The sequence below is a fragment of the Dermacentor andersoni genome, chromosome 7 (genome assembly GCF_023375885.2).
Source record: "Dermacentor andersoni chromosome 7, qqDerAnde1_hic_scaffold, whole genome shotgun sequence".
Lineage (NCBI taxonomy): Eukaryota > Metazoa > Arthropoda > Arachnida > Ixodida > Ixodidae > Dermacentor > Dermacentor andersoni.
In genome coordinates this window covers 37878642-37893228 of record NC_092820.1, presented here as the reverse complement: position 1 = coordinate 37893228, position 14587 = coordinate 37878642, and positions in this window count along the sequence as shown.

Genomic DNA, 14587 nt, shown 5'->3' with positions numbered 1-14587 from the left:
GAATGGGAAAGATAAGGGCTAATACGATAAAGCATTGTAGCAAAGTTTACACGTAAGCAAACAGTTTGATGCAGTCGCTAGGAAAGTAAAGAAAAATATAAGAATGTGCTTATATGATAAACAGTACCTATGTTTCAAGCGCATGGTCTTCTACCGCCATATTCCATAACAGTTCATTATTTAACACTTTAAAAATTTGTCCTGCTTATGTCTGACTGCTTTCAATATGCAAATTTTTATTGATTGCACTATGAAAGTTTTGGTCGTGACTTAAGTCACTGCCAGAATTAAATTTATTGTTGTGGCCGTCCTATGTGTCATGACAAAAACCTATTTTGGAACCTGGTGACTGTTACGCAGTAGGCTAAGTGTGCGTATTAGAACAGTCACTTATATTTTCATTGTAACCATGTATAAAGTATGTATGTGCACATCTCGAAGGCATAGACTGTGTAATCTTAATTGAAGGTGTTATTGTGTGGAGTAGGTTTTTTTGTAAGGATTGTCTAGAATTTGCACTACATTAAGGTGTAGTGAAGCCAAGCGAAAATATTGTTAAGACAAAATGGCTAAAGTACATCCTTAACAGTCTTAAGCGCAATTGGAGGATTTTACAGCATGTAGTAAAATAAGAATGCGCACTGAGGTGCTTAATTTTTGTTCATTATTACCATATGGCACCAGCATGCAATGAAGACGAAAAAGGAAGAGAAGTGAATTGCACCAAAGGGCAACTCGCTCCTGATGGCAGCTGCATTCACATCTGCCTGATGGATGCAATCTGAGTTATAGCTGCAGCTATTCACCTGTTCACTTGGTTGCACATTTGTATTGTCACGCGGTGGTGACGTTGACGAACAGTAGCAATACTGTGAAAAACAAAACTAACTTTTATTGGACGTACCTTTGCCCACAATAACAGGCTACACTTATAGCACAACGATAGCAGCAAGCACGGTCGGCGATCGTCGATATTCTCATCAGCGTGTCAAGCGCGTCGGCTTTTATACAGCAGTCGTCGAATGTTCCAGACTAATCGTTGGGACCCGCGTGCCATCCACAAAGTTCTACACCATTCGCGTCAAGCAATGGAATCAGATAACATAAGGTTCGGCGACAACAGACAGCGGATAGAAGCATCGATAACTTTCCAGAAACTTCGGATACATGCAGGCGCGTCCCGCGCTGTGCGATAACCTTTGTTAGGCGGCGAAACGTGGTCGCCCAATAAAGATAAGTACACGTGTCATTACCCCCCTCTTAAAGAGCATCGACCCGATGCTGCAAACAAACAAAAGTAATAAACAAAAGCACTCGTAGCAAAGAAAACTACAGAATAAGGAAGTTCGTCAACGTCTGTAAAAGGGTTTAAGGCGCACCACGTGGACCACTTCAGATCGTGCGCGGCGCCCCTGTGAATGCGAAATGCCGTCTGGCACGACCTCATAGTCCAGCGCGCTAATACGTCGGATGACCTTGTAGGGTCCGAAATAGTCCTCGTCGGCGTATCGGGGTCCATACCCAACCACGGTTGCCGGGCTGGTACTCGACGAAGCGTTGTCGCAGGTTGGAGTGTCGGCTGTCGGTACGCTGCTGGTGCTTGATCCGTAGGCGGGCGAGCTGTCGAGCTTCTTCGGCGCGCTGAAGATAGGTAGCGACGTCAAGATTTTCCTCGTCAGTGACGTGCGGCAGCCTGGCGTCGAGCGTCGTCGTCGGGTTCCTGCCGTAAACCAGCTTATATGGCGTGATCTGTGTTGTTCCTTGCACCGCAGTGTTGTAAGCGAATGTTACGTATGGCAGGACCGCATCCCACATCTTGTGCTCGACGCGACGCACATTGCTAGCATGTCGGCGAGGTTCTTGTTCAGGCGCTCCGTGAGACCATTCGTCTGCGGACGTTAGGCAGTTGTCCTCCTGTGACTTGTCTGGCTGTATTGCAGAATGGCTTGCATGAGCTCTGCTGTAAAAGCCGTTCCTCTGACGGATATGAGGACCTCTGGAGCACCATGTCGCAGCAGGATGTTCATTTCGCCACTTCGGCTGCGCTCCCTTTCGGTAGAGCTTTAGTTTCAGCGAAGTGGATGAGATAGTGCGTCGGCACGACGATCCACTTATTTCCGGAAGTTGATGTAGGAAACGGTCCCAACAAGTCCATCCCGATCTGCTGAAATGGTCGGTAAGGAGGCTTGATCGGCTGTAGTAATCCCGCTGGCCTTGTCGGTGGTGTCTTGCGTCGCTGACAGCCTAGGCATGTCTTGACGTAACGGGCGCCATCGGCGGTTAGGTGCGGCCAGTAATACCTCTCTTGTGTCCTCGATTGCGTCCGGGAGAAACCGAGGTGTCCAGCGGTCGGATCGTCATGTAGGGCGTGCAGTACTTCTGGACGCAGCGCTGACGGAACAACTAGAAGGTAGTTGGCGCGGAATGGTGAGTTCTTTTTCACGAGTAGGTTGTTTTCAAGCGTGAACGAACACAATTAACGCTTAAATGCCCTAGGGACAACGTCGGTGCGCCCTTCCAAATACTCAACTAGGGCTTTTTAGCTCCGGGTCTCCTCGTTGCCGTTCGTCGAAGTCTTCCCCGCTTATTCTTGCAAGGAAGGCGTCGTCATCCTCATCATCTTGCGGCGGCGGGTGAATGGGGGCGCGTGATAGGCAATCGGCATCTGAGTGCTTTTCGTCCGAACTTGTATGTTGCAGTGATGTCGTATTCTTGTAGTCTGAGGCTCCACCGTGTCAGCCGTCCTGAAGGGTCATTTAAGTTAGCTAGCCAGCACAACGCGTGATGGTCGCTGACCGCTTTGAATCGCCTGCCATATAGGTAATGGTGAAATTTCGCTGCAGCCCAAACAATGACGAGGCATTTCTTTTCGGTTGTAGAATAATTGCCTTCCGCTTTTGACAACGACCGGCTAGCGTAAGCTATCACGTGTTCATGTCCATCTTTTCTCTGGACTAGGACAGCACCGAGGCCTAGGCTACTGGCGTCAGTGTGGATTTCGGTATCGGCGTGCTCGTCGAAGAGCGCAAGTACGGGCGGCGACTGCATGCGTGGTTTGAGTTCTTGAAATGCATCGGCCTGCGGCGTTTCCCACTTGAACTCGACATCACATTTGGTTAGGTGCGTTAGCGGCTCCGCGATGCGTGAAACGTCCTTGACAAATCGCCTGTAGTGGGCACACATGGCGAGAAATCTACGCACTGCGTACTTGTCGATGGGCTGCGGTAACTTTGCGATGGCAGCTGTCTTCTGCGAGTCGGGGCGGACTCCAGACTTGCTGATGACGTGGCCTAGGAACAGAAGCTCATCGTAAGCGAAGCGGCACTTTTCTGGCTTCAGAGGGAGCCCTGATTACTTGATAGCCTCTCGTACTGTTGCAAGCCGCCTAAGGTGATCATCGAAATTTTCGGCGATGACAACGACGTCACCAAGTAAACGAGACAGGTCTGCCACTTCAGTCCTGCTAAAACCGTGTCCATCGCGCGCTGGAACGTTGCAGTCGCCGAGAACAATCTAAATGCCATAACCTTGAACTCGTAGACGCCGTCTGGGGTGATGAAGGCGGTCTTTTCACGATCTCTTTCGTCGACTTCTATTTGCCAATAGCCAGACTTCAGGTCCATCGACGAGAAGTATTTAGCGTTGCAGAGCCGATCCAATGCGTCGTCTATCCGTGGGAGGGGGTATACGTACTTCGGCGTGATCTTGTTCAGACGACGATAATCGACGCATAAACGTAGGGTTCCGTCCTTTATCTTCACCAGGACAACCGGGGATGACCACGGGCTTTTCGACGGCTGGATGATGTCGTCACGCAGCATGTCGTTGACTTGTTCTCTTATAGCCTCACGTTCTCGCGGCGAAACTCGGTAAGGGGTCAGGCGGAGTGGTCGAGCGCACTCCTCGGTGATTATGCGATGCTTGGCGACTGGTGTTTGTCGAATCCTCGATGACGTCGAAAAGCAGCCTTTGTATCGTCGGAGCAGACTTCTGAGCTGCTGTTGCTTAATCACGGGGAGACTGGGATGAATGTCGTAGTCTGGTTCGGGAACCATGGTCGTCGGGGTAGATGGGGCGGAATCTCAGAGGACAAACGCATTACTGGTTTCCAGAATTTACTCATTGTAGGCGATCGCCGTGTCCTTGTTCATGTGCTTGAACTCCTGGCTGAAGTTTGTCAGCAACACTTTAGTTTGCCCTCCATGCAGTCGAGTGATCCCTCTTGCGACGCAAATTTCATGGTATAGCAGTAGACGTTGGTGACCTTGGATGTCGCCTTCTACGTCAGCGGGTGTTTAGGTGCCGACCGAAATAACAATGCTGGAGCGAGGCGGGATGCTCACTTGATCATGGAGCACACTCAAGGCGTGGTGACTACGAGGGCTCTCCGGCGGTATCGCTTTATCTTCCCGCAGCGTTATTGACTTCTACTTCGGGTCGATGATTGCGCCGTGTTAGTCCAGGAAGTTCATACCGAGTATGTCGTCTCGTGAACACTGTTGGAGGATAACAAAGGTGGCAGGGTAAGTCCGGTCATGAATGGTTATTCTTGCCATGCAGATTCCAGTCGGCGTGATGAGGTGTCCTCCAGCGGTTCGAACTTGAGGGCCTTCCCATGCGGTCCTGACTTTGTTCAACTGGGCGGCGATGTGTCCATTCATTACGGAGTAATCAGCCCCTGTGTCCACTAAGGCGGTAACTGCTTGGCCGTCGAGAAGCACGTGGAGGTCGGTGGATCGTTGTCTGGCGTTGCAGTTAGGTCTTGGCGTCGGATCACGGCTGCGTCGTGTTGAACTGAAGTTGGAACGTCGCGTCGTCAAGTGGTTTTTCGTCGTGTAGTCTTGGCTTCCTGACTTCGTCGGGACGGCGGCGTGTCATCATTATGTCGTCGAGATGGTCTCTTTGTCGTCTTCGTCGGCGGTGGAGGATCTTCGTCAGTTCGACGAACAGCAACCGCACCTCCATCGGTTGCTGCTTTTATTTTTCCGAATATGGGCTCGCAGAGCGGCCCCGTGCTGGGCCAGTGTATGGACGGCACTGCGGCGACAGGTAGCGGCCTGGTGACGGCGACCGGGATGGCCGTCGAGGGCTCCACTGAGTAGCAGCGAGGTAGTCGGCGATGTCACGACGGCGTTCACCTTCCCGAGGGCGCGGTGCGTTGACGGCGAACCCTCGGAATCCCTGGTCGTGGTATGGGCATCGTCGGTACACATGGCCGGCTTCCCCGCAGTGGTAGTAGAGCGGGCGATGGTCAGGAGCGCGCCAAACGTCTGTCTTCCTCGGGTAGCTGCGCTGGGCGACGGGTGGGCGTGCTGGCAGCGGCGGCGGTGGTCGACGGAATTTCGGCATTACAGGGCCCTGGCGTGGTCGTGGAGGCGGACCTTGACGGCGGGTGACGGCGGCGTAGGTCATCGCTTCTGGCTGGGGCTGCGATGATTGTGGTTGTACCTCGGGAACTCCGAGTGATCGCTGGACTTCATCTTTGACAATTTCGGCGATTGAGGCCACTTGAGCAATATTCTTTGAAGCTCCTCTCGTACGACTGTCCGGATGGTGTCGGGCAGGTCGTCGGTGGCCACTGATTGAGCTCCGGCGTAGCTTGTTGTCTTAGTGCGTCGGTCGAATTGCCGGTTCCGCAATTCCACTGTCTTCTCGATTCTTGTCGCCTCACGAAGAAACTCGTCGATGGTCTTCGGTGGGCTTCTTACCATTCCGGCGAAAAGTTCATCCTTTACACCACGCATCAGCAGGCCGACTTTCTTCTCCTCGGACATTTCCGGGTCGGCGTGGCGGAACAGACGGCTCATTTCCTCAGTAAAGATCGCGATCGTCTCATTCGGCAGCTGCGCTCTGGTCTCCAGTAGAGCTTGGGCTCGCTCTTTTCGCACGACGCTTGTAAATGTCTGCAGGAAGCCGCTTCGGAAGAGGTCCCACGTCGTCAAGGTGGCTTCTCGAACCACGTCCTGGCGGCGTCCTCCAATGCGAAATAGACATGTCGCAGCTTGACGTCACTTGCCCAGCTGTTAAACGTAGCGACCCTCTCATACGTTTCCAGCCAGCTTTCCGGGTCCTCAAATGTGGAACCGCGGAACGTCGGTGGTTCCCTTGGCTGCTGCAGCACGATGGGGGCGCTGGGGGCGCTGGGGCTGCCATTGGGGTTGCCTTGGCCACAATCTTCTTAGTCTTCTCAAGTAGAAGTCCGTGCTCCGGGGGCAGCTGTTGAAGACGGCGGCTTGCGCGATGGTCCAGGACTACGTTGGTGTTCTCTTTGCGGTGCGGGCTTGGATCACGGCTTGTCGGGGGCGTCCGGTACATGAACAAAAAGCACCTCCACCAGATGTCACGTGGTGGTGACGTTGAGGAACACAGTAGCAATACTGTGAAAGATAAAACTAACTTTAGTTGGGCGAACCTGTACCCTCCAAAACAGGCTACACTTATAGCACAACGATAGCGGCGAACGCGGTCGGCGATCGTCGATAATCTCATCAGTGGGTCAAGCGCGTCGGCTTTTATACAGCAGTCGTCGAATGTTAAAAATTAAATTATGGGGTTTTACGTGCCAAAACCACTTTGTGATTATGAGGCACGCCATAGTGGGGGACTCCGGAAATTTCGACCACCTGGGGTTCTTTAACGTGCACCTAAATCTAAGTACACGGGTGTTTTCGCATTTCGCCCCTATCGAAATGCGGCCGCCGTGGCTGGGATCTGATCCCGCGACCTCGTGCTCAGCACCCTAGCACCATAACCACTGAGCAACCACGGCGGGCTCGAATGTTCCAGACTAATCGTTGGGACCCGCGTTCTACACCCTTCGCTTCAGGCGATGAAATCAGATAACATAAGGTTCGGCGACAACAAACAGCGGATAGAAGCATCGATAACTTTCCAGAAACTTCGGATACATGCAGGCGCGTCCCGCGCTGTGTGATAACATTTGTTAGGCGACGAAACGTGGTCGCCCGATAAAGATAAGTACACGTGTCATTATGTAATAAGTCTGGCCCAGGAAGTGTGAGGCAGTGCCACTCGTGGCATTGGTGCTGCATGCAAGACATCCTTCTAACCACAGGTGTCATGTATTATGTGAACCTAAGTTCTTTTGAATTCATGTAACCAACAAAAGTTCCATATGAAAGGATGTGCCATATTCGCCACCATTACCATGAGTAGCACTGGCTGACAGTCACAGGGCGATACGTGAACCTTGCTCAGCTATTACGCAAAACTATTTTACATACAAATGTGGTAATTAGTATACATGCCAAAAGCCTCACAGAATAAAATTTTTGATCCGCATCTTGCAACGATTCTTATGTTGCTTTAAATCAGGATGCCTTTCTACCTGCGTTGCATCCTGTGGCTGACCAATCCAACGATCTCGGCAGAATCGTTACACAGGTGTGCTCTTTTGTTATCTCAGTACTGATATTTTGTAGTTTACGTTCGATTTAAATACACAAATCAAATGAAAAACAGTTTAAAAGATGAACTCACAGGCACTGTATCCAAACGTTTGTAAGGAAGAAAGATATTTGTTACAAGTTGTCATTAGAGCAACATAAGAGAACGTACAGATCAAACCACCAGTACCTAGCAAGCCTTCTGCACAGCATTATACCATAGAAGCCAAAACATCAGGCGAAACCTGTACTAAACTAGGGACGGTATTAAGACGTTTTGGAGGCTTAAACTATTTCTTGGGTTTTTCTGTCTAATTGCTTGAACTGAACTGATGTGCCCTGCAAAACAGTTTGCATTCGCATTTGATACAATCCGCACCAAAATAATTAAAGAAGGGCTGCGATATTCTAAGGGCCTACTATTGAAGTAGCAACCAGTCTTCCCAGTGTACTGCAGCCTCAGGAAAATGAAATCTAGTACACTGCGTACACAAATTTTAATCCATAAGCATCTGTACACTGTGCTTGTGCAGGACTGGGCAACTGGCAGTTTGTTCGTAACTGAAAGAACTACGTACATCAAGACTGTATTGGGAAGCCACCATCTTTTTCAGTCAGTGTAACAGTCCATAAACATATCGATTTCCATGAACAGTTTGTCTGCCACACTTTTCTTTGTCGTTTTTTTGCACTCTTGCTTTGATGGCTGCGAGACACTTCAGGATGGCTAAAGAGACAGTGGTAGCCTAGTAGCTGGCCTCGGAAAGTTGTTATTTTGATTTTTGAGAGCCACCTTGCTTTGGACAATGCTAAATAACACATCAAATGGCACGCGAATATTGACAAGGTTAGAATGACTTTGAAAGAAATTTATGAGGGTTCATTTTTAACACTGATCTGTCCGCTGAGACCAAATCATGTCAGCTTTTAATGAAGCAATGTTCAGGTTGGAAAAATGCAAGGCTGTGTGGGTACTCCAGCACTATCTTTGTTTCAGCTAGCTGAAGTTGCTCCATGACATGAAGGCAGAAGCAAATAACATGGCAAAGGAAAGGTTAATGGACAAACGAATCTTTGTTGGCAATTATGTAGGTTCAAGGGCTATCGCACTGAATAAGAAAATGTGCTCCTGGTACAGCGTGAACATAGTGTTAATGCTGAAGAACAAACTGGCATGATCTGCCTGGTCCTACACATGCACGTTCACAGAAAGGGATGCCTGTTAGGCCTTGAGGGCCACCACTGGAGAGATCGACTGCTATCGCTATGACATAGAATGTGACATCAGATGACTATAGTTGACACCTTTGCTGCAGCTCGCTGGCTGGGCAATTGAAGCCTTGATTGTAAGGTAGAAAAGTTTCAATCACAAGGCGGCAATTTAGTTGCCAACTCTTACAGCATGGTTCGCTACTCAGTGCTGCAGTGCTGGACGTATTCGACCAAGCCTGGTGCGAGTTCTCATGAGTAGCCTTGTTCAAGCTGCCACTACATACTTAGTTGATAAAGTCACTGAAAACGAAATATGGTCATCCAAAGAGTCATGAAAAGGATGCACACAAGGTTTGTAGCGTGCTCACTTGGTATGACATCAGTCAAAACACCCTGTGTAGAGATGCTGGCAGAAGTGCAGCAGAAGTGTGGATTGAGGAGACAAAAATATAAGCTGTTCAAGTTCCACAATATAACAGACCGATAGTAAGTCGCCGTTCAGCAAGAACTCTGGCAAAAGGGACAAGCCGCACTCCCAACGACGAATGCTATAAAACAGTACTGCTATTGCAGCAAGATTGCCTATAGCTCTTTTGTGAAAGATCATGTCAACTGAATAACCAATATAAAAGCATCAAGTTGCTCCAATAAAAGCCTTTGTTACGCTACACACCAGACTGGGATGTAAGGCCTAGGTTGTTTTGTAGCCAAGATGCCCACAAGCAACGCTTAAAACATGTAAACAGTTGGAAGTAACAGTGATTAAGCTTTTGACCTGATTAAACTGCTGATTAAACTCATTAACACTTCACAGCTGGTATCACACAATGTCGTTTTCTATGCGACGGAAAGATTCCAGCACGTGTGGGCCACAATTCTCCTAGAGGCCAATACCGACACAGGGTGCCAGCAAGCATGGACTAAAGATTTTTCCATGTGCATTGATGCAGTCTACCACATTTGGTTTTCTTGGGGGCACAGTCATATCAGAGTAACAATTTTATGCCTCAATATTCACCGCAGGGAGCACTGAAGCCAGCTAAAGCGAGTTTCTTGTTCACACCGTGCCACAGATGTAGACTTGACCCATTTTGTAGGCACATTTGTTGCGTTCAAGAAAGAACACAGAGTAACTTAAGAATAACTTTATTCTTTCTAGGTTTAAGGCGGGCGGCCAGGCGTTAACCATTGTTTTAAAAATTTTACCAGACCGAGAAAGATTCTTGCTTGAAAGTCTTCTCATATCAGCTTGATACAGTCTCTAGCTTGATATGGGTGCATGTGCTGTGGCTTTTCTTTAGTCTGTTTAAAATGTGGTTTTCCTTTTGAGTGTGCCAGTCGCAAGGAAATCACAAATATATTTTGATTTCAGCAACCCTTGTGACATTACACAATTCGTTTACATGTTGCAACCAAGCTTATTCTTATACACATGCCTTTCTTCCAGCGTGAAAAAAACATCTTAGATTAAAAAAAGGCAAAAATGACTGCTTATGCATTTGTACGATATTCCAACTGAGAGGGGTGAAAAGTAATAAAATGTTCTACTTTCATAATTTTTCAACCATGTGTGTAAAAGTTCCTAATAGGAATGAAGCAAATTCACTTTTTGCACTAGCCTATTACAGAAATAAAAAATGACAAACTCAGCTTTTAAAGGGGCTCTCAGAGGGGCGCAGCAGTCCGTGCGTGTCTTCTTTTCTAGCGCAGTCGTCGCTGCACATGGCTGTGAGCGCAGCTGAGCACATATGCAGCCTGCACACCCTGTTCTAGGGGTGATCTGCTGCATATGGAAAGAGTGGACGTGCTGTTATGGCGTGGTATTATGTGCACAGTATTCCCACGTGTTTAGCACTGGGGGTTGCATAATCTGTAGTTTCAGAGATGCATTGAAGTGAGAGAGAGACAAAGCATTCGCCTCCACTGCAAGCACTTTTCATGATAGTGTCGTCCCAGTGCGTGTAGCAGCATCAAAGAGTACAGAGTGGATGCGAAAGCAAGGCTCGGTTTGCTTCATACTACCTATATGAAGGTATCGTTAACACACCGTGAAACCATATCTTTGGTCGCTAACTCTCAAATTCAAAATTTTTTTTTTTCTGATTCAGATTTGTTTTTTCTGACTGTGGCCCTTTCCGTGGGAAAACAATTCATTTGCAAATATACTTATTTGACTCAAAGGTGGAATCTGAGTACAACAAACCAAATTGCTAATTTTAGTGGATTCGTTATGTTGGGGGTCCTTTGTGCATGCCTCCAGAAAAAGCCGACCATCGTCTGCTCACACTCCGCCGCGCTTTCCCATGTAGGAATAAACTTAATTTTGGTTGGCCACGATGCTTATCGGTGTAGTAGCTTACGTGTGTCCACCCACACACATTTTGTCGGCTAGCCGAAAACCTCAAAAGACAGCTGCATTTTGCTTATGTGCATTCACTAATTAAATAAGTATGTGTTTGCTAGGATCCCCATAATTAGTTAGCTGGTATGCTTGAAAATGTTCAAAATATGGCGGTTAAAATTGTAATAGAAAGTCATACTAAAAAGCTTTGTATTACTGAGAGTAAAGGTAAGCTGCAATAGCAGGATCCAAAAGACTAGGAAACATCTTCAGTTAATGTTGTTTCAGAGCATATACTGTTGCAAACATGTAGAGATAGAGAAATTCATATCAGGCTATCATCATACTTGACAAGGAAAAGATTACACTAAGAAGGTTTATTAATTTCCTTTTACTTATAGGTGATGCCTCGCATTGTTTTTTCCTTGGACGAAAAGGACTGCAAGGTTTTTCCGCCTGCAAATGTTTGCATAGTTTTCAAACATAATTCCCTCCCTGCTTTGTGTGCTTCATTTGAATGTAAGTTACATTACACAGAATGTATACCCCCCCTGCAATGCCAGTACAGGCGAAGCAGGTACTAAATGAATAACCACGAAAGGATTTTGGAGCGAGCAAAAATGGCATGTGCAATAGATATGCGTAGATGTCCCGTTGGTGTTGCTGTCAAACAAGAAATTGGGATATCGAGGAACTGAGCAAAGTAACTACATGTGTGCTTGCCAAACTATAGCTGTCATTTACACCTTGATTGTGACTTAGCTGCCAAAAGAAGTTTTTTTGTCTTGTTCTTTTTCTGTTAAAATGTACTTTTTTCTTTGTCTACTTTCGTTTGGGTTTTTGTAGCTATATCGTGCACATGGGACCAATAATGCCGTGTGGAAGTTAGTGGTTGTTGGTATTTCTCACTGCCTGTCGTTTGTTCAATGTGTGTGCTAAAGTCAATAGAGCACCAACCAGTATAAACCAGTGTGTTGAATTTGTTTTCTTGTTTTAGTACAAATGATCTGACTGGTTATGTGCCCAAATATACAATTAAATTATGAAAACAAAGTTCATCAGAACATGTTATTCGTTTTACTTATAATTACCATATTTCAACCGCAGAAACCACATGTTCAGGCATGTAGATTTAAGTAGAACAAGTCTTTTTGCGATTCTTAGTTCTGAACAGGTGAGAGCAGTGCTAAGGACACAAAGCCAGTCCACATAGATAAATGGCACGGTGCAATGTGCACTGACTGATATTTGATGTGTTTTTGGAACAGACAAGCAAATAAATATCCAGTAACGTCTTGCCAAAGGCACGAAAGCACAATAAGAGGCAGGGGGTGGTCACGTACAAATGTGCCGTGGTTGTAGGTTTGTTAACAAGCACACCACTTTCCAATAACTTCAGAAAAGAGGTGCTGCGCTGACACATTCATGTTTCTTTTTTTATTTTGTGGGATTTTATTAGTTTCTGGGTTATTGGTTGCTGCTTTCGCTAACATGTTGCACTTGTGAAATTCGGGCCGTCATCTGGACTGTTTACAGTGTATGTACCCTAATGGTCACATTATAGTGGTGCTTAATCGTGTAGGGTCTCGTTCAAATATAGACTTGTCTGGTCTACATATGCTTTTCTTCATGCCAAAGGAATAACATATACTACGTTTGTGTCAGAAGGAAAGAAACTGAGACTGCTGTCTAATATTGCACATAAATCTGTGCTTAGTTGCGTTAAAATTTTTGCATAATTTCAACAACTTACTTGGGGCATTTCTGTAACATTCACGCTCTGGCTTATCCACGCTCTGGCTTATCCAAATAAAAGCAAAAAAGTTAAGCATTGCAGTGGATTTAACTTAATGCTCTTGATCCTTGTTACCTTCTTGGTAGCTTTTCTTTTTGGAAAAGCATATGTACAAAAATATGTTTTGACCAAATAGGCTGCTGTTTGCGAGGCTTTGCAAGCACCACTATAACGTGACAAAAGCAGTGTGTAGCCATTTGGTCATACAAATTCTGTTGTATTGGCAGCACAAAAAATAAACGAATAAAAATATGTACGCATATGACACAAGCACCGGATCTCACTTCAAGCTTTAAAATAAGGAAACAGGCACTATTTAATAACAGGTGGAGACATGTGATGATATCTGTTAAAAGAAATTATTTATGCAGTGCAACTAATGAGTCACTGATACATTTGTCATTTTTGTAAACTGGAAGCCACAATTAGCTGCATATTGTCAGGTCGTAATACCTGTCTACGACGCAAGTTTTGTGGAACACAGGACCGCAGTCACATTTTTTGCAGTATTTACCATTCTGTGAGGGAGGGTTGCTTCACACAGATGACTGATACTTCCCCAATCTCCCTGATTTCGCATTAATAGAGTATCCCATCTGTCCGATGTAGGCACGGCCTTGTGATGGCAGTAGACTGCGCAACGCTTGCGGCCTAGCTCACTAGATGCATATTGTGCTTCAAGCCACAACCAACCTTGTCCTTTTTTTGGCTTCTGCCTTTTGCTACAGCACAAAACTCTCCTAACAAGGGCTTGAGAAAACCATGATTTGCGCAACTTAATTAGGCATGAATATGGTATATATTGAGTGAGATGATCAAGTAGAAAAGTGGTCACAGTTGTTTCGTATGCATTTGTGATTTTCATGGGTAATTGTGTAGCTGGTCCCTACGGGCAAACATTGTCTTCTGTACGAAACATGTGAAGAGAGATTTGCTCTGATGAGAAAAAAGACTGCAGCCAGGAAAACAAATTAATGTACAGTCTGCCATTCCCATCCAGTAATGCTTGCATTGTATAGACACACATATTATTAATTTGAGATTGACGCTGATGAAGTTTGTGTGCAACAACTCGCATCCGCACATTGTGATGCACCGCAAAATAGATTGTTTCGTTCCTGTGTTCTTGAAAACTCGTAGCCAGAAATTATGAGCAGATGTACATAAGATAATTAAGCTGTGGTAGATTAGCACGAATAGGACAAATGCATCAGTCATTCTCAGTTACATTGCACGAAGAATTTGTTTTTGAAATAATGACGTCACTTCATGTCACCTTGTGTTGTATATGATGTCTGTTTTATTATTAAAGCCAGAGTTGAGGTTAGGCCCTTGTGTCCTGAATGTCTTTGTCTTCGTTTGCTTCTTTGGTGCCATTACACCAGAATAAATCCATGACAGGAGCTGCCAGTTCATGCAGTTATACTGCATTGGGCTCAGTACGGCCGGCGGCCTGAATGTGACGAGTGCGAAGTAGCAGTAAAAACTTCAGAAGAGTAGAATTTTGTGTCTGTTGGTGGTGCATATTACAGTATGGTGAAGCGCTATAGATGCAACAGTGTGAGGCGAGAAAGAAGGGAAAGTGCTACAGAGAACTGTCAAAGTTTACTGGAAAGTTTCGCTGCAGCAGGACAATGCGTGCATTATCCTGGTGCAGCAAAATTTGCCAATGTTCATAGTTGTCAGTAGCACTTGCCCATCTACATTATACTTCACCGTACACTAATAGCAGTAACAACAGCAACTAACTGATCCAAGCAATAATCAAAGCCCACAGAATTGCCAAATTGTAGGAGAAATGTTTCAGTGTAACACATGTTTTGTTAACTGACA